Genomic DNA, 20,686 nt, shown 5'->3' on the forward strand with positions numbered 1-20,686 from the left:
CTTTTTCACTCCATCTTTCCACCTCCAATTTGGTCTCCCACTTCTCATTCCCTCCACCTCTGACACGTATATCCTCTTTGTCAATCTTTCCTCACTCATTCTCTCTAAGTGACCAAACCATTTCAAAACACCCTCTTCTGCTCTCTCAACCACAATCTTTTTATTACCACACATCTCTCTTACCCTTTCATTACTTACTCTATCAAACCACCTCACACCACATATTGTCTTCAAATATATATATATATATATATATATATATATATATATATCATACAAACCTCCAACAGCCAGGATCGAACCTGCGACCCCTGTGCAAGAGGCAGGCATGCTAACCGCTAGGCTATGGGACTGTATAATAGGAAAGAACTATTCGAAATACTGAGTACTCGAATACCCCTCGTCTCACAATGGTGAGCAACGGGGTCTATACTTGGTTGTTTCCGAACAGACGCACATAGTCAGCTGATAGCGTTTTACCGAACCTAACTGTACAACGCGGAGGTATATGAATACGAATAAAGTGAATATGAACGCGCACCTTCATAGAACATACAAACCTCCAACAGCCAGGATCGAACCTGGGACCCCTGTGCAAGAGGCAGGCATGCTAGCCGCTAGGCTATGGTTAGCGGTTTTGTTTTGGTCGAGGTGGTGTGCAAAGTGAGAGGGTTAGGGAGAATGATTTGGTAAACAGAGAAGAGATAGTAAAAGCTTTGCGGAAGATGAAAGCCGGCAAGGCAGCAGGTTCGGATGGTATTGCAGTGGAATATATTAAAAAAGGTGGTGACTGTGTTGTTGACTGGTTGGTAAGGTTATTTAATGTATGTATGACTCATGGTGAGGTGCCTGAGGATTGGCGGAATGCTTGCATAGTGCCATTGTACAAAGGCAAAGGGGTTAAAGGTGAGTGCTCAAATCACAGAGGTATAAGTTTGTTGAGTATTCCTGGTAAATTTTATGGGAGGGTATTGATTGAGAGGGTGAAAGCATGTACAAAGCATCAGATTGGGGAAGAGCAGTGTGGTTTTAGAAGTGGTAGAGGATGTGTGGATCAGGTGTTTTCTTTGAAGAATGTATGTAACAAATACTTAGAAAAGCAAATGGATTTGTATGCAACATTTATGGATCTGGAGAAGGTATATGATAGAGTTGATAGAGATACTCTGTGGAAGGAATTAAGAATATATGGTGTGGGAGGCAAGTTGTTAGAAGCAGTGAAAAGTTTTTATCGAGGATCTACGCAAGGTATGTGTACGAGTAGGAAGAGAGGAAAGTGATTGGTTCTCAGTGAATGTCGGTTTGCGGCAGGGGTGCGTGATGTCTCCATGGTTGTTTAATTTGTTTATGGATGGGGTTGTTAGGGAGGTGAATACAAGAGTTTTGGAGAGAGCGGCAATTATGAAGTCTGTTGTGGATGAGAGAGCTTGGGAAGTGAGTCACTTGTTGTTCGCTAATGATACAACGCTGGTGGCTGATTCTGGTGAGAACTGCAGAAACTGGTGACTGAGTTTGGTTAAGTGTGAGATAGAAGAAAGCTGAGAGTGAATGTGAATGAGAGCAAGGTTATTAGATATATTAGGTTTGAGGGACAACAAATGGCGTCCTAGCTTCGTCTCTTCGATGTATATCAACTAAGTGTTATATTTCTCTCTTGTCTCCCCTGATGATGTGATTATTACACGAAAGTGCACTTGGGAACTTTTCGTGTTTCATTTTCCTCGTGGATTCATAGGAATACCTTGATCACGCGCAAAATTGTGATCCTTTCCAATATATATATATATATATATATATATATATATATATATATATATATATATATATATATATATATATATATTTATACTATTCGCCGTTTCCCGCGATAGCGAGGTAGCGTTAAGAACAGAGGACTGGGCCTTTGAGGGAATATCCTCACCTGGCCACATTCTCTTTTCCTTCTTTTGGAAAAAAAAGGAAAAAAAAACGAGAGGGGAGGATTTCCAGTCCCCCGCTCCCTTCCCTTTTAGTCGCCTTCTACGACACGCAGGGAACACGTGGGAAGCATTCTTTCTCCCCTATCCCCAGGAAAGAGGGGCAAGTATGAAGTCTGTTGGGGATGAGAGAGCTTGGGAAGTGAGTCAGTTGTTGTTCGCTGATGATACAGCGCTGGTGGCTGATTCATGTGAGAAACTGCAGAAGCTGGTGACTGAGTTTGGTAAAGTGTGTGGAAGAAGAAAGTTAAGAGTAAATGTGAATAAGAGCAAGGTTATTAGGTACAGTAGGGTTGAGGGTCAAGTCAATTGGGAGGTGAGTTTGAATGGAGAAAAACTGGAGGAAGTGAAGTGTTGTAGATATCTGGGAGTGGATCTGGCAGCGGATGGAACCATGGAAGCGGAAGTGGATCATAGGGTGGGGGAGGGGGCGAAAATTCTGGGGGCCTTGAAGAATGTGTGGAAGTCGAGAACATTATCTCGGAAAGCAAAAATGGGTATGTTTGAAGGAATAGTGGTTCCAACAATGTTGTATGGTTGCGAGGCGTGGGCTATGGATAGAGTTGTGCGCAGGAGGATGGATGTGCTGGAAATGAGATGTTTGAGGACAATGTGTGGTGTGAGGTGGTTTGATCGAGTGAGTAATGTAAGGGTAAGAGAGATGTGTGGAAATAAAAAGAGCGTGGTTGAGAGAGCAGAAGAGGGTGTTTTGAAGTGGTCTGGGCACATGGAGAGAATGAGTGAGGAAAGATTGACCAAGAGGATATATGTGTCGGAGGTGGAGGGAACGAGGAGAAGAGGGAGACCAAATTGGAGGTGGAAAGATGGAGTGAAAAGGATTTTGTGTGATCGGGGCCTGAACATGCAGGAGGGTGAAAGGAGGGCAAGGAATAGAGTGAATTGGAGCGATGTGGTATACCGGGGTTGACGTGCTGTCAGTGGATTGAATCAAGGCATGTGAAGCGTCTGGGGTAAACCATGGAAAGCTGTGTAGGTATGTATATTTGCGTGTGTGGACGTATGTATATACATGTGTATGGGGGGGTTGGGCCATTTCTTTCGTTTGTTTCCTTGCCCTACCTCGCAAACGCGGGAGACAGCGACAAAGTATAATAAAATAATAAATAAATAAAATATATATATATATATATATATATATATATATATATATATATATATATATATATATATATATATATATATATATATATATCTTTCATACTATTCGCCATTTCCCGCGTTAGCAAGGTAGCGTTAAGAACAGAGGACTGGGCCTCTGAGGGAATATCCTCACCTGGCCTCGTTCTCTGTTCCCTCTTTTAGAAAATTAAAAAAAAAACGAGAGGGGAGGATTTCAAGCCCTCCGCTCCATATATATATATATATATATATATATATATATATATATATTTATATATATATATATATATATATATATATATATATATATATATATATTTATATATACCTACATACACATGTACATGATTCATACTTGCTGCCTTCACTCATTCCCGTCGCCACCGCGCTACACATGAAATGACAATCCCCTCCCCCTGCATGCACGCAAGGTAGCGCCAGGAAAAGATAACTAGGGCCACATTCGTTCACACTCATTCTCAAGCTGTCATGTATAATGCACCGAAACCACAGCTCCCTTTCCACATCCAGGACCCACAAAACTTTCCATGGTTTACCCCAGACGCTTCACATTCCCTAGTTCAATCCACTGAAAGCACGTTGACCCGGTATACCACATCATTCCATTTCACTCTATTCCTTGCACGCCTTTTACCCTCCTGCATGCTCAGGCCTCGATCGCTCAAAATCTTCACCTTGTGAAGCGCCTGGGGTAAACCATGGAAAAGTCTGTGGGGCCTGGATGTGGAAAGGGAGCTGTGGTTTCGGTGCACTTTACATGACAGCCAGAGACTGTGAACGAATGTGGCCTTTTTTTGTCATTTCCTGGCGCTACCTCGCTGCTGCGGCGGAGGGATGCTTTTTCATGTGTGGCGGGGTGGTGACGAAAATGGATGAAGGTAGCAAGTGTGAATATGTACATGTGTATATATGTATATATCTGTTTATGTGTATATGGATACATCTTTTTATGTATATATGTATATGTTGAAATGTGTATTTATATGTATATGTTTATATGTATACGTTGGAATGTATATGAATATGTATATGTATATGTATGTATATGTATATGTGCGTGTGTGTGTATGTGGGTGTGTTGGGCCAATCCTTGTCTGCTTTCTTGCGCTACCTCGCTATCGTTGAAGACGGCGATTGAGCATAATAAGATATCTAAAACACTTCACTTCCTCCAGCTTTTCTCCATTCAATCTTACTTCCCAATTGAAATGTCCCTCAACCCTACTATACCTAATAACCTTGCTCTTATTCACATTTACTCTCAGCTTTCTTCTTTCACACTCTTTACCAAACTCAGTCACATCCAGGGATATATACATATATATATATATATATATATATATATATATATATATATATATATATATATATATATATATATATATATATATATATATATTATCCCTGGGGATAGGGGATTAAGAATACTTCCCACGCATTCCTCACGTGTCGTACAAGGCGACTAAAGGGGACGGGAGCGGGGGGCCAGAAACCCTCCCCTCCTTGTATTTTAACTTTCTAAAAGGGGAAACAGAAGAAGGAGTCACGCGAGGAGTGCTCATCCTCCTCGAAGGCTCAGATTGGGGTGTCTAAATGTGTGTGGATGTAACCAAGATGAGAAAAAAGGAGAGATAGGTATGTTTGAGGAAAGGAACCTGGATGTTTTGGCTCTGAGTGAAACGAAGCTAAAGGGTAAAGGGGAAGAGTGGTTTGGAATGTCTTGGGAGTAAAGTTAGGGGTTAGTGAGAGGACAAGAGCAAGGGAAGGAGTAGCACTACTCCTGAATCAGGAGTGATTATTGGTGCATATGCACCTGGGCATGAGAAGAAAGATCATGAGAGGCAAGTGTTTTGGGAGCAGCTGAATGAGTGTGTTAGTGGTTTTGATGCACAAGACCGGGTTATAGTGATGGGTGATTTGAATGCAAAGGTGAGTAATGTGGCAGTTGAGGGAATAATTGGTATACATGGAGTGTTCAGTGCTGTAAATGGAAATGGTGAAGAGCTTGTAGATTTATGTGCTGAAAAAGGACTGGTGATTCGGAATACCTGGTTTAAAAAGCGAGATATACATAAGTATACGTATGTAAGTAGGAGAGATGGCCAGAGAGCGTTATTGGATTACGTGTTAATTGATAGACGCACGAGAGAGAGACTTTTGGATGTTAATGTGGTGAGAGGTGCAACTGGAGGGATGTCTGATCATTATCTTGTGGAAGCAAAGGTGAAGATTTGTGGGTGTTTTCAGAAAAGAAGAGAGAATGTTGGGGTGAAGAGAGTGGTGGGAGCAAGTGAGCTTTCGAAGGAGACTTGTGTGAGGAAGTACCAGGAGAGACTGAGTACAGAATGGAAAAAGGTGAGAACAAAGGAGGTAAGGGGAGTGGGGGAGCAATGGGATGTATTTAGGGAAGCAGTGATGGCTTGCGCAAAAGATGCTTGTGGCATGAGAAGCGTGGGAGGTGGGTTGATTAGAAAAGATAGTGAGTGGTGGAATGAAGAAGTAAGATTATTAGTGAAAGAGAAGAGAGAGGCATTTGAACGATTTTTGCAGGGAAAAAATGCAAATGATTGGGAGAGGTGTAAAAGAAAGAGGCAGGAGGTCAAGAGAAAGGTGCAAGAGGTGAAAAAGAGGGCAAATGAGAGTTGGGGTGAGAGAGTATCATTAAATTTCAGGGAGAATAAAAAGATGTTTTGGAAGGAGGTAAATAAAGTGCGTAAGACAAGGGAGCAAATGGGAACTTCAGTGAAGGGGGCTAATGGGGAGGTGATAACAAGTAGTGGTGATGTGAGAAGGAGATGGAGTGAGTATTTTGAAGGTTTGTTGAATGTGTTTGATGATAGAGTGGCAGATGTGGGGTGTCTTGGTCGAGGTGGTGTGCAAAGTGAGAGGGTTAGGGAAAATGATTTGGTAAATAGAGAAGAGGTAGTAAAAGCTTTACGGAAGATGAAAGCCGGCAAGGCAGCAGGTTTGGATGGCATTGCAGTGGAATCCATTAAAAAAGGGGGTAACTGTATTGTTGACTGGTTGGTAAGGTTATTTAATGTATGTATGATTCATGGTGAGGTGCCTGAGGATTAGCGGAATGCTTGCATAGTGCCATTGTACAAAGGCAAAGGGGATAAGAGTGAGTGCTCAAATTACAGAGGTATAAGTTTGTTGAGTATTCCTGGTAAATTATATGGGAGAGTATTGATTGAGAGGGTGAAAGCATGTACAGAGCATTAGATTGGGGAAGAGCAGTGTGGTTTCAGAAGTGGTAGAGGATGTGTGGATCAGGTGTTTGCTTTGAAGAATGTATGCGAGAAATACTTAGAAAAACAAATGGATTTGTATGTAGCATTTATAGATCTGGAGAAGGCATATGATAGAGTTGATAGAGATGCTCTGTGGAAGGTATTAAGAATATATGGTGTGGGAGGCAAGTTGATAGAAGCAGTGAAAAGTTTTTATCGACGATGTAAGGCATGTGTACGTGTAGAAAGAGAGGAAAGTGATTGGTTCTCAGTGAATGTAGGTTTGCGGCAGGGGTGTGTGATGTCTCCATGGTTGTTTAATTTGTTTATGGATGGAGTTGTTAGGGAGGTAAATGCAAGAGTTTTGGAAAGAGGGGCAAGTATGCAGTCTGTTGTGGATGAGAGAGCTTGGGAAGTGAGTCAGTTGTTGTTCGCTGATGATACAGCGCTGGTGGCTGATTCATGTAAGAAACTGCAGAAGCTGGTGACTGAGTTTGGTAAAGTGTGTGAAAGAAGAAAGTTAAGAGTAAATGTGAATAAGAGCAAGGTTATTAGGTACAGTAGGGTTGAGGGTCAAGTCAATTGGGAGGTAAGTTTGAATGGAGAAAAGCTGGAGGAAGTGAAGTGTTTTAGATATCTGGGAGTGGATCTGTCAGCGGATAGAACCATGGAAGCGGAGGTGAATCATAGGGTGGGGGAGGGGGCGAAAATTCTGGGAGCCTTGAAGAATGTTTGGAAGTCGAGAACATTATCTCGGAAAGCAAAAATGGGTATGTTTGAAGGAATAGTGGTTCCAACAATGTTGTATGGTTGCGAGGCGTGGGCTATGGATAGAGTTGTGCGCAGGAGGGTGGATGTGCTGGAAATGAGATGTTTGAGGACAATTTGTGGTGTGAGGTGGTTTGATCGAGTAAGTAACGTAAGGGTAAGAGGGACGTGTGGAAATAAAATGAGCGTGGTTGAGAGAGCAGAAGAGGGTGTTTTGAAATAGTTTGGGCACATGTAGAGAATGAGTGAGGAAAGATTGACCAAGAGGATATATGTGTCGGAGGTGGAGGGAACGAGGAGAAGTGAGAGACCAAATTGGAGGTGGAAAGATGGAGTGAAAAAGATTTTGTGTGATCGGGGCCTGAACATGCAGGAGGGTGAAAGGAGGGCAAGGAATAGAGTGAATTGGATCGATGTGGTATACCGGGGTTGACGTGCTGTCAGTGGATTGAATCAGGGCATGTGAAGCGTCTGGGGTAAACCATGGAAAGTTGTGTGGGGCCTGGATGTGGAAAGGGAGCTGTGGTTTCGGGCATTATTGCATGACAGCTAGAGACTGAGTAAGAACGAATGTGGCCTTTGTTGTCTTTTCCTAGTGCTACCTCGCACGCATGAGGGGGGAGGGGGATGGTATTCCATGTGTGGCGAGGTGGCGATGGGATTGAATAAAGGCAGACAGTGTGAATTTTGTGCATGGGTATATATGTATGTGTCTGTGTGTGTATATATATGTGTACATTGAGATGTATGGGTGTGTATATTTGCGTGTGTGGACGTGTATGTATATACATTGTGTATGGGGGTGAGTTGGGCCATTTCTTTCGTCTGTTTCCTTGCGCTACCCTGCAAACGCGGGAGACAGCGACAAGGCAAAATAAAAATAAAATATATATATATATATATATATATATATATATATATATATATATATATATATATATATATTTATATATATTATTTTATTTTTATTTTGCCTTGTCTCTGTCTCCCGCGTTTGCGGGGTAGCGCAAGGAAACAGACGAAAGAAATGGCCCAACTCACCCCCATACACAATGTATATACATACACGTCCACACACACATATATATATATTTTTTTTTTTTTTTTTTTTTCATACTATTCGCTATTTCCCGCGATAGCGAGGAAGCGTTAAGAACAGAGGACTGGGCCTTTGAGGGAATATCCTCACCTGGACCTCTTCTCTGTTCCGTCTTTTGGAAAATTAAAAAAAAAAAAAAAAAAACGAGAGGGGAGGATTTCCAGCCCCCTGCTCCCTTCCCTTTTAGTCGCCTTCTACGACACACAGGGAATACGTGGGAAGTATTCTTTCTCCCCTATCCCCAGGGAATATATATATATATATATATATATATATATATATATATATATATATATATATATATATTTTTTTTTTTTTTCTTTTTTCATACTATTCGCCATTTCCCGCATTAGCGAGGTAGCACTAAGAACAGAGGACTGGGCCTTTGAGGGAATATCCTCACCTGGCCCCCTTCTCTGTTCCTTCTTTTTTTGTCTGCCGCGTTTGCGAGGTAGCGCAAGGAAACAAACGAAAGAAATGGCCCAACCCACCCCCATACTCATGTATATACATACACGTCCACACACGCAAATATACATACCTACACAGCTTTCCATGGTTTACCCCAGACGCTTCACATGCCCTGATTTAATCCACTGACAGCACGTCAAACTCGGTATACCACATCGATCCAATTCACTCTATTCCTTGCCCTCCTTTCACCCTCCTGCATGTTCAGGCCCCGATCACACAAAATCTTTTTCACTCCATCTTTCCACCTCCAATTTGGTCTCCCACTTCTCCTCGTTCCCTCCACCTCCGACACATATATCCTCTTAATCAATCTTTCCTCACTCATTCTCTCCATGTGCCCAAACCATTTCAAAACACCCTCTTCTGCTCTCTCAACCACGCTCTTTTTATTTCCACACATCTCTCTTACCCTTACGTTACTTACTCGATCAAACCACCTCACACCACACATTGTCCTCAAACATCTCATTTCCAGCACACCCACCCTCCTGCGCACAACTCTATCCATAGCCCACGCCTTGCAACCATACAACATTGTTGAAACCACTATTCCTTCAAACATACCCATTTTTGCTTTTCGAGATAATGTTCTCGACTTCCACACATTCTTCAAGGCTCCCAGGATTTTCGCCCCCTCCCCCACCCTATGATCCACTTCCGTTTCCATGGTTCCATCCGCTGCCAGATCCACTCCCAGATATCTAAAACACTTTACTTCCTCCAGTTTTTCTCCATTCAAACTTACCTCCCAATTGACTTGACCCTCAACCCTACTGTACCTAATAACCTTGCTCTTATTCACATTTACTCTTAACTTTCTTCTTTCACACACTCTACCAAACTCAGTCACCAGCTTCTGCAGTTTCTCACATGAATTAGCCACCAGCGCTGTATCATCAGCGAACAACAACTGACTCACTTCCCAAGCTCTCTCATCCAAAACAGACTGCATCATTGTCTCTTTTTCCAAAACTCTTGCATTCACCACCCTAACAACCCCATCCATAAACAAATTAAACAACCATGGAGAAATCACACACCCCTGCCGCCGCAAACCTACATTCACTGAGAACCAATCACTTTCCTCTCTTCCTACACGTACACATGCCTTATATCCTCGATAAAAACTTTTCACTGCTTCTAACAACTTTCCTCCCGCACCATATATTCTTAATACCTTCCACAGAGCATCTCTACCAACTCTATCATATGCCTTCTCCAGATCCATAAATGCTACATACAAATCCATTTGCCTTTCTAAGTATTTCTCACATACATTCTTCAAAGCAAACACCTGATCCACACATCCTCTACCACTTCTGAAACCACACTGCTCTTCCCCAATCTGATGCTCTGTACATGCTTTCACCCTCTCAATCAATACTCTCCCATATAATTTACCACGAATACTCAACAAACTTATACCTCTGTGATTTGAGCACTCACTCTTATCCCCTTTGCCTTTGTACATTGGCACTATGCACGCATTCCGCCAATATATATATATATATATATATATATATATATATATATATATATATATATATATATATATATATATATATATTATCCCTGGGGATAGGGGATTAAGAATACTTCCCACGTATTCCCTGCGTGTCGTAGAAGGCGACTAAAAGGGGAGGGAGCGGGGGGCTGGAAATCCTCCCCTCTCGTTTTTTTTTTTTTTTTTTCCAAAAGAAGGAACAGAGGGGGCCAGGTGAGGTTATTCCAAAAAAGGCCCAGTCCTCTGTTCGTAACGCTACCTCGCTAACGCGGGAAATGGCGAATAGTTTAAAAGAAAGAAGAAAATATATATATATATATATATATATATATATATATATATATATATATATATATATATATATATATATATATATATATATATATATATATATATGTATATATATGTATGTGTGTGTGTGTGTGTGTGTGTGTGTGTGTGTGTGTGTGATTATAAAGTAGGCAGCGACACACTGTGTATGTGGTGTTTGGTGATACTCATCATCTGGGGAGGGAGGAGACCTTTGGATTTGGTGTGGTGAGGGTGGGGGGGTTAGGTTTATTACTGGGGTAGGGTGTCTTTCTGTGGGTGAGGGAGTGGAGGGGTTGGAGGAAGGGGTATGTGTAGTTAACATTCGGGCGGCGCCTCACTGTTGCAAGGCGACCATCCGATCAATAAAATGGCCGACGCTTAGCTGCTAACAGGCAGCCGGGGAAACTGCTGGCCTGTCCTGTCACACCCAGTCCCTGTCACACTTTGCTCCAGTCACACTCCTGCATGTCACATTCTATCCCTGTTACAGCCTTCCCTTGTCACACCCCTGCTTTGTCACTCCCTGTACCTGTCACATCTTGCTCCTGTAACACCCCGCCTCTCTCACACCCATTCCCTTTCAACTCATGACCACGTTACATTCTGTTCGTGTCACCTCTTGTTCCTATCACACCCTGTCTCTGTCACATCATGTCCCTGTCACACTCTGCCTCTGTCACATCCTGACCCTGCCGCACTCTGCATATGTCACATCCTACCACTTACATACCCTGTCTTTCTCCCACCCTCATCCTGTCACACCCTGTTCCTGTCTGTCACATCCCGACCCCTGTCACTTTCTGCTCCTGTCTATCACCTCTGTTCGACACACCCTGCCCCTTTCTGTCACACCCTGCACATGTCTGTCACACCCTGCCCCTTTCTGTCACACTCTACCCTGTCAGTCACACCCTGCCCCTGTCTCTCAAACTCTGCAACTGTCTGTCACACCCTGTACCTGTCTGTCACGTCTTGCACCTGTCTGTCACACCCAGCTCCTCTCTTTCAAATCCTGCCCGTCTATCACACCCTGCACCTGTCTATCACACCCTGCACCTGTCTGTCACACCATGCCTCTGTCTTGCACCCTCTGCTCTGTCTATCACACCCTGCTCCCGTCTATCACATCTTGCACCTGTTATACTGATCCTGTCAAATCCTTTCTGTGTCACACTGCTACTGGCTCAGCCATCATCTGTGCCGCTTTCCTCTCTCGTACCTTGCGTCTATCAAACCCCGTCTCTGTCACACCCCGTCCCTGTCACACCCCGTCTCTGTCACACCCCGTCCGTCATAACCCGCCCCTGTCACACCCCGTCCCTGTCACACCCCGTCCCTGTCACAACTCGTCCCTGTCACACCCCGTCCCTTTCACACCCCTTCCCTCTCACACCCTGTCCCTGTCACACCCCGTACCTGTCACAACTCGTCCCTGTTACACCCCGTCCCTGTCACACTCCGTCCCTGTCACACCCCGTCCCTGTCATAACCCGTCCCTGTCACACCCCGTCCCTGTCACACCTCGTCCCTGTCATAACCCGTCCCTGTCACACCTCGTCCCTGTCACACCTCGTCCTTGTCACAACTCGTCCCTGTCACACCCCGTCCCTGTCATAGCCCGTCCCTGTCACATCCCGTCCCTGTCACACCTCGTCCTTGTCACAACTCGTCCCTGTCACACTCCGTCCCTGTCACACCTCGTCCTTGTCACAACTCGTCCCTGTCACACTCCGTCCCTGTCACAGTCTGTCCTTTCACGTCCTCTTCCTCTCAAAGCTTCCCCAGGTAAACATCCTGCCTCTCTCATACTTTACCCCTGTCGCACCTTGCCTCCGTCTTACTATATACCTTTTACATCCTTATTCCCTGTAAAACCCTGCCCCTGTCCCACCCTGCCCCTGTTCCACCCTGACACTGTCCCACCTTGACCCTGTCCACTCTGGCACTGTCACACCCTGCCCCTGTCCCACCCTACCACTGTCATACCCTGTCCATGTTGAACCCTTCCCCTGTTACATCTTGTCCCTGTCAAACCTTAACCATGTCAAACCTTGCCCCTGTCACATCTTTCAACTGTCACGCAAGGCTCCTGTTGTGACCTGCTTCTGTCCCAACTTGACTCTGCCACACTGTACCCCTGCCACACTGTACCCCTGCCACATTCCATCCATGTCACACCTTGACCTGATAATCTTCTGACTCTGTCACACCCTGCTCCTTTTGCACTGTTCCTGTCACATCTTGCACTGTCACAACATGCCCCTGTCACACCGCGCCAGTGTCTCACCCTACCTCTTTCTCTCCCACCTCGCTCCTGTCTCACCTCGCTCCTGTCATAATCGACCTCCTTCACACTTGTTGTCTCAGACAACTCACGGTCCCATCCACACTATATCCCAGCCACTCATTGTCCCAACCACTCACTGTCCCAGCCATCCACTGTCCCAGCCACTCACTGTCCCAGCCATCCACTGTCCCAGCCACTCACTGTCCCAGCCACCCACTGTCCCAGCCACTTACTGTCCTGGCCATCCACTGTCCCAGCTACTCACTGTCCTAGCCACCCAGTGTCCCAGCCTCTCACTGTCCCAGTTACCCACTGTTCCAGCCTCTCACTGTCAAACCCATTCACAATCTCAGCTACCTACTGTCCCACCTCCCAATATCCTGACCACCCACTGTCCCACTCTCCCACTGTCCCACCCTCCCACTGTCCCACCCTCCCACTGTCCCACCCTCCCACTGTCCCACTCTCCCACTGTCCCACCCTCCCACTGTCCCACCCTCCCACTGTCTTAACCAACCACTCCCAAACAATCATTAACCCAGCCGCACATTATCCTAGCCACCTCCTTCACTGTCCCAGCCACTTACTGACCCAGCCATACTCTGTCCCACACACTCACTGTCCTAGCCACCCACTGTCCCAGCCTCTCACTGTCCTAGCCACCCAGTGTCCCAGCCTCTCACTGTCCCAGTTACCCACTGTTCCAGCCTCTCACTGTCAAACCCATTCACAATCTCAGCTACCTACTGTCCCACCTATCAATATCCTGACCACCCACTGTCCCACCCTCCCACTGTCTTAACCAACCACTCCCAAACAATCATTAACCCAGCCGCACATTATCCTAGCCATCTCCTTCACTGTCCCAGCCACTTACTGACCCAGCCATACTCTGTCCCACACACCCATTGTTCTAGTCACTCTCAGTCCCAACCATACTCCCTCCCAGCCACTCACTCTCCCAGCCACTCACTCTCTCAGCCACTCACTCTCCCAGCCACCACTTTCTCAGTGAGCCTTTGTCCCATCCACCAGCCGCTTACTGTACCAGCCACCTACTGCTGCAGCCACCCACTCTCCCACCCACACACACTCTCCTAGCCACCCACTATCCCACCCACCCAATGTCCCACCCACACACAATGTCCTAGCCACCCATTATCCCACCCACCCAATGTCCCACCCACACACAATGTCCTAGCCACCCATTATCCCAGCCCACCCAATGCTCAGTCTCATATCTATCTTATTCAGCTTTTACCCTTGTTACTAACTACCTTTTCCACCTAATACCCTTGGCAACCCTTCTTCCACTTTATCCGTTTCCCTTTATCATCCCTTTCACTTACTTACCTCTTCACTATAATTGGCATTCATTAATCCACCAGCCACCCGTCCATCAATCCACCAGCCACCCGTCCATTAATCCACCAGCCACCCGTCCATTAATCCACCAGCCACCAGTCCATTAATTCACCAGCCATCAATCCATTAATCCACCAGCCACCCGTCCATTAATCCACCAGCCACCCGTCCATTGATCCACCAGGCACCCGTCCATTAATCCACCAGGCACCCGTCCATTAATCCACCAGCAACCCGTCCATTAATCCACCAGCCACCCGTCCATTAATCCACCAGCCACCCGTCCATTAATCCACCAGCCACCCGTCCATTAATCCACCAGCCACCCGTCCATTAATCCACCAGCCACCCGTCCATTAATCCACCAGCCATCAATCCATTAATCCACCAGCCACCCGTCCATTAATCCACCAGCCACCATCCATTAATCCACCAGCCACCCGTCCATTAATCCACCAGCCACCCGGCAAGTAAGTTTAGAAAGAATCTTTTCTTAGTACTGAGTAATATTGTAGGACTAATGTATGGCGCTGTGTATGGTATTATTTTACAACTGTTGTATGTTACTGTGTCGCATTACCTACGTTTGTACTACTGTTGTATGTTACTGTGTCCCATTACCTACGTTTGTACTACTGTTGTATACTACTATATGTAGCATTACGTACGGTTGTACTACTGTTGTATACTACTATATGTAGCATTACGTACAGTTATACTACTGTTGTATACTACCATGTGTAGCATTACGTACGGTTGTAGTACTGGTACAACTGTGAGTAGTGCTATATATTGTTGTACCACTGTTGTGTACTACTATATGTAGCATTACGTACAGTTGTACTACTGTTGTATACTACCATGTGTAGCATTACGTACGGTTGTAGTACTGGTACAACTGTGAGTAGTGCTATATATTGTTGTACCACTGTTGTGTACTACTATATGTAGCATTACGTACAGTTGTACTCCTAGTATATGCTACTGTGTAAAACAAAGTAATTTTGGTACGACTGTTGTGTACTACTTTGTATAGTATTACTGTTAGTACTGCTATAGTATGATATTGTTTATAGTATTTAATACTACTATCCTCGTCTCTTATGCTACTGATTGTAAAGTTATGTAGTAGATTATCTTTGAGTCATGTCTGAGTAGAATTATTGAATATATATCATAATGACATCCATTGAGGCTGGTTCACTGTATCAAGGTCAAAATTCGTGACATTGTGTTGACCTTTGTAGTGTTGATCTTGTCTGTGGGTCACATCTGCCCCTGGGGTCAGATCCACTCCTGAGTGTCAGACTTATTCCTGTGGTAGATCCATCCTGTGAGTCAGACCCACTCCTGAGGGTCAGGCTCATTCCTGTGAGTCAGACCCACTCCTGAGGGACAGATCCATTCTTGAGTATAAGATTCATTCCTGTGGGTCAGATTCATTCTTGAGGGTCTGTGGAGAGGTACTGGAAGCTGACGTGACGTATGGGGAAGTATTGGTGGCTAAAACGGCTAAAGAAAAAGTAGTTGTGACTGGTGCGCTTATGAGAAGTACTGGTGGCTGGAACGGCCCGTGTAGCGGAGGAAGGAAATGTGACGCTGGGGGTGAGGAGGAGTTTAGTGGGGGAAGGAAAGGCTGGGAAAATGAGGGAATACTTGTTAGGGAGCTGCTGGGGAGGAGGGGAAGAAGCCCCCGTAGATAAGTAAGGGGAGTAAACGGATCAATATCCCTCCCTACCCCATCCCTCTTCTTCCTCAAACCAAGTTGCAAGAACGGATCGGCGAAGGTGCCAGTAGATGGGGGGAGGGAGGGGGGGGTTATGGAGATAGAAGGGAAGGGGCGGAGGGAACCACTGCTGGCGGGGAGGGAAAGGCAAAGGTAGGGAGGAAACCACTGCTGACTGGGAGGAGGGAGTTGGGGTTAGAGCCACAACCAATAGAGTGTACATACACAGGAAGACACCAGCAGACGTGATGGTCTGTCAAGAGGGTCATAGTGTCCTGTGTTCATGATCTTACAGATGGAGACAAGATGGTAGAATAGAAGGTTCCTCCCCACACACCGCTACCTTCCAGATATTAGCCAGCATGAACAATGGAAAAACACCGAGTAGCGCCAACAGGATACATCAATTTGGGAATTTCAATGGAAAACACCTTTTGATCTTACTGCTGGGTGGGTTCTCGGAGATGATATACATAATCTCTAATCTGGAAGAAAAAATTGATATACAGCCATATTATATGGCCATTATTGAAGAAGCTTAATCACTACACTGGTATGTATTTTGAAACCAATAACGAGATGTTTTCGTCTCATTACGTGTTTTTGCACAGGTTTTCTTACAAATGTTACATAAGGTATGTAGATAGTATGTATTTAACGGCTAAGCTTCTGAGAACACAAAGTTATAAGATGATGATATCTATTGCCACCCGCCTCCAATTTTTTCTTTTGACATACAAATACAGTGTAAGTCTAATACTTGACTGATACATACTCAACCGTCAGTGATCTTAGGGAAAATCATCTTTTCTATTTCATCTTCCTGTACAGTATTTCTGAACTCTCTCGTGTTAGGGACCAGCCGTAGTCAGCCATCACGCTAACATCCTTCCTTCCTTCCTCCATAGTGTTGATGTCTTTTTGTAATACTGTCCCGTGTTCCTCGCGCTCACAACACAGGCTTTTAGAAAGAGATAGTTCAAAAGAAAGTAAGGAACGTGAATGTTCAGACTTATGTTACTGCCAAGATCTTCAAATTTGCTGAGCATTTCATTGACTACATCTTTTTTAGTTACAATATATTTGATTATTCAGAAAGTTTTGGATTACACTTTTGAATGCAGTCCAGGATTCTTTCTCTAATGTGTTCATCGTTCCTTCAAATTGCTCATCCTGTGTTTTGCAGCACAACAAAGATGCCTTCCTCTGCTTTTTCATCAACCCCAAGTTTCTATGGTGTGATGATAACAAAACTTTACTGTGTTTAATCAGTTTTTTTAAACCTAGAGTACACATATTTCTAGGTGGCCATACCCTCTTTTTCCAGTGTTGATTTCTCGCACTGATATCCTGCTCACGTAAAAAGCACGGCCTTCTCGTGTACCCAGACTGCTGACCAAGCAGCATGCACAAGACTTTCAGATCTCCATATACAATCCATTGATGTCTTCTGCATCCAACCATATCTAAATGAAGCTGCAGATTCTCATTTGTCTCCTTCAGATGCACTGAATGTGCAATAGACATAGAATCATATTCATTGCCGTTTTTGAGAAGATATGCTGCTCCGAAATTTTGTATCAGTTCTGTCATGATTTTACAGTAGATAGGTGGAAAAATATAGCACAAACTTCTCTTAACGATATCTTTATAAAATAAAAACACCTGGACCCTATCTGCATTATAGGAGTTGTATGCATATGTATCTCTCAGAAAACTGAGCAAAATGGATGTCATTTTTGGATACTTTACACTTGATATGGTATGAATCAGTATATCATCTTGAAACATCATTTCTGTTGCATAACAATGATTGATATCATTAACGTATTTATCCAGTCGTGATTTACATGCATTGATGGTCGCCCTGACAACATCTGGAGGGGTTTAATCCAATGCTCTGTTGACTCTACTCCTGGAAAACTTTTGCCGACGTTTGTATTCCATCTTCTCCTCTTCAACTTCACAAGTTATTTCAGGTCTCTCAGATGTGAAAATATTGTTATGATTCATATTGTTGAGACTGATGATGTTTTGGAAAGTATCAAAACTCCTCAGTGTCTGAACAGTTTATCGAGAAAGTAAACTTAGATTCTCTCTTTCTTCACAAGGTATATTTCAGCAACAGAATTATTGTTGCTCCACTTTGTATTCGTCCAAATTTTTCTTTCGTACTAAAGACTGATGGCCAAAAATGGGCAGCGTAGTCTAGATATGATGTGATTTGGGCGTTGTTAAGGTTAGGTATTGTATTTTTACATTTCTAGCGTTTATGTCACTCGACCTGAAACGTAATATTCTGTTCGTTTTATTATATGCAGTTAGGCATTGTTTGTCATATATTAGGTCATTGATGATTACTTCTCATTAAGTCTTTGTCTTTTTGCACTTCTATGAATGGCTTACTGAACATTTGATATGCATGGTTGATAGTTTTATTATCAAAATACAGTATTTCCCATCTATCTATAGTGAAGTACATTTGCCATATCATCTGACGACTGCATCAGTTTGCTAAAATCTCTCGAACTGTTGAACGGTCATTTATTTTTCACTTAGACTTTATGTCCTTATTTCGTGCCATCGGCAGATTTTGAGATATTAAAGAGTCTCGTCTCCTGATCACTGATATGGATATAAAAAGTATGGGTCCTACAACTGAGCCTTGTGGTATCTCATGTGTCACGATGAGCCAGGTGGATGCTTCCCCGTTTAAGACGACTCGTGTATATGTACATAGTTCCAAGATTTTAGTTTGTCTTTTTCAAGCCAAAAAGCGATAAGAATCAAGAATCATTAGGTTCGAGCACTTTACAAATTCCACAAAATTCAACCCAATCAAAACCTCTTTCTTCACTACCAGTAAGCCAGTCGTCGACGGTCCACGAGTGGAATCGATTTCCTACACCGTCAGGTCTGACCTCTCCGCTCAGTCCTTATTTGGTGATATTTTATCGAAAGATTTTTCTTTTTTAAGTCTTGGGTAGTACGAGGGTATTATAGAATCCTATTAGTTACATATCTGAATGAAGAGTCCTCTTAAGTTTCCTAAATATAATATTTCATTATGGATCCCCGGGGTGATTTTCACTTAATATCTTATCTCTGAAAACTTAAGAAAGGTTTTCCCTGATTATTGTTTCTAACATTTTAGGGAATGAAGGGAGAAGGGACGGACGGAGGAGACACAGTCAACAGGAAGGGGAGGGTAGAGGGACGAGGGGAGTCAAAATCAACAGGAAAGGAAGGGAAGGGATTATGCTAGATGCCACAGTGAACAGGGAGGAAAGGCAGAAGGAACAAAAGGAACCGCATGCAAAAGGGAGTGTAAGGTAGTGGATCACATTTCTGAAACTGATGGAGAGATATTCTAGAGTTCTCATGTTTACCAAGGAACATGTGGAATGGAAGTGATCAAGACGTTTCAGCAGTCATGTTGGCTACTGTCTTGGTCTGGGAGGAGGTGGCCGGGATATCTTTCTCTGTGGTTGAGCTCCATACTGCTACCCTCGGCTTGGTCTGTGCAGTGAGCGCCAGTGAGTCTGTGCCGCCGGTTTCTTACTCTAATGAGATATCGAACATCCTTGTGAACAACATGTGAAATTTTGAACTGATATTGCTGGAAGATTTGAAGTCTGACGGAAATATTCTTCTGAATGAAAGATAAACTCGTCTAATGGCCTTCAGTGTGTGATCTCAAATTCTCTTTCTACAACTTTCTGAAGAAAATTCTAAAACGTTTAATCCCGTGAATACAATCCTTGAGCACGACGGTTTGATCCCTGAGCACGACTGTGAATGCTTGAGCATGACTATGATCCTTGAGCACGACGATTCGACCTTTGGGTGTGATTGCCTGGCCGGTCAAATCCTTGAGGGTCAAGTCAAAGACCAGGTCATCTTACCCAGAGGTCATAGGGTCGAGCTCAAGCATCGTCTCGTTGTGCTCAGGGAAGTGTACTGTTAACATGTTTAGAAATATTGATCCCATGAAAAGAAAATCTTGGGTCTTACGTTGGTCCTGATTTTGTTCTTTCTAGTTGAAGTTTTTGTCACGTAACGCTTGTTGCATGACAGGCACGTTTAATGACGGTTCCCTCAGTACACGCAGAACTAATACACTCATTATCAGGTACAATCAGTGTCAGTTTCACTCATTGCAAGGTACACACAGTGTAAGGTATACTTAATGCCAGTTATACTAAGTTCCAGGTACGCTTAACACCAGGTATACTAACCATCAGGTAATTCAGTGCCAGATACACACTGTACCGGGTACATCAAGGGGCAGGTACACTTTATGCCGGATACTTTCAGTGCCAGGTACAGTCACACTCGAAAGTCGGGCACATCCCCCTACTCTGCCGCCATCACTGATTGTGGTTCCCTCTGTCGGTGAGACGAAGAAGTGCTTCATCATAACATGGAATTATCGTCGTCAGCATCAGCAATCACTTATGATCTGTACTTACAAACCTTTGAAATAAATCTATCTGTACAATTTATCATAACTTATATAACCATATAGATGTGTTCAAGTATGATTCATATTGCCATAGCATACTGCACATACACTTCCCTGTTCTACAAACTGTACTTGTAGAACTATATTAGGAATAGACTGGAAGTTAAGGACGGGAGAGTGACCTAAGACTATATGTTATTTACGAAGAGTCTGGGATATACATTTCGAAGCTGTACTAACAGGAAGTCAGCTGCCTTATTCTCCTCCTGCTCGTCCCTACCCCTACTCCTCGTTCCACACATCCTCATTAACGACT

Source organism: Panulirus ornatus, chromosome 1 (assembly GCF_036320965.1).
Source record: "Panulirus ornatus isolate Po-2019 chromosome 1, ASM3632096v1, whole genome shotgun sequence".
Taxonomy (NCBI): Eukaryota; Metazoa; Arthropoda; class Malacostraca; order Decapoda; family Palinuridae; genus Panulirus; species Panulirus ornatus.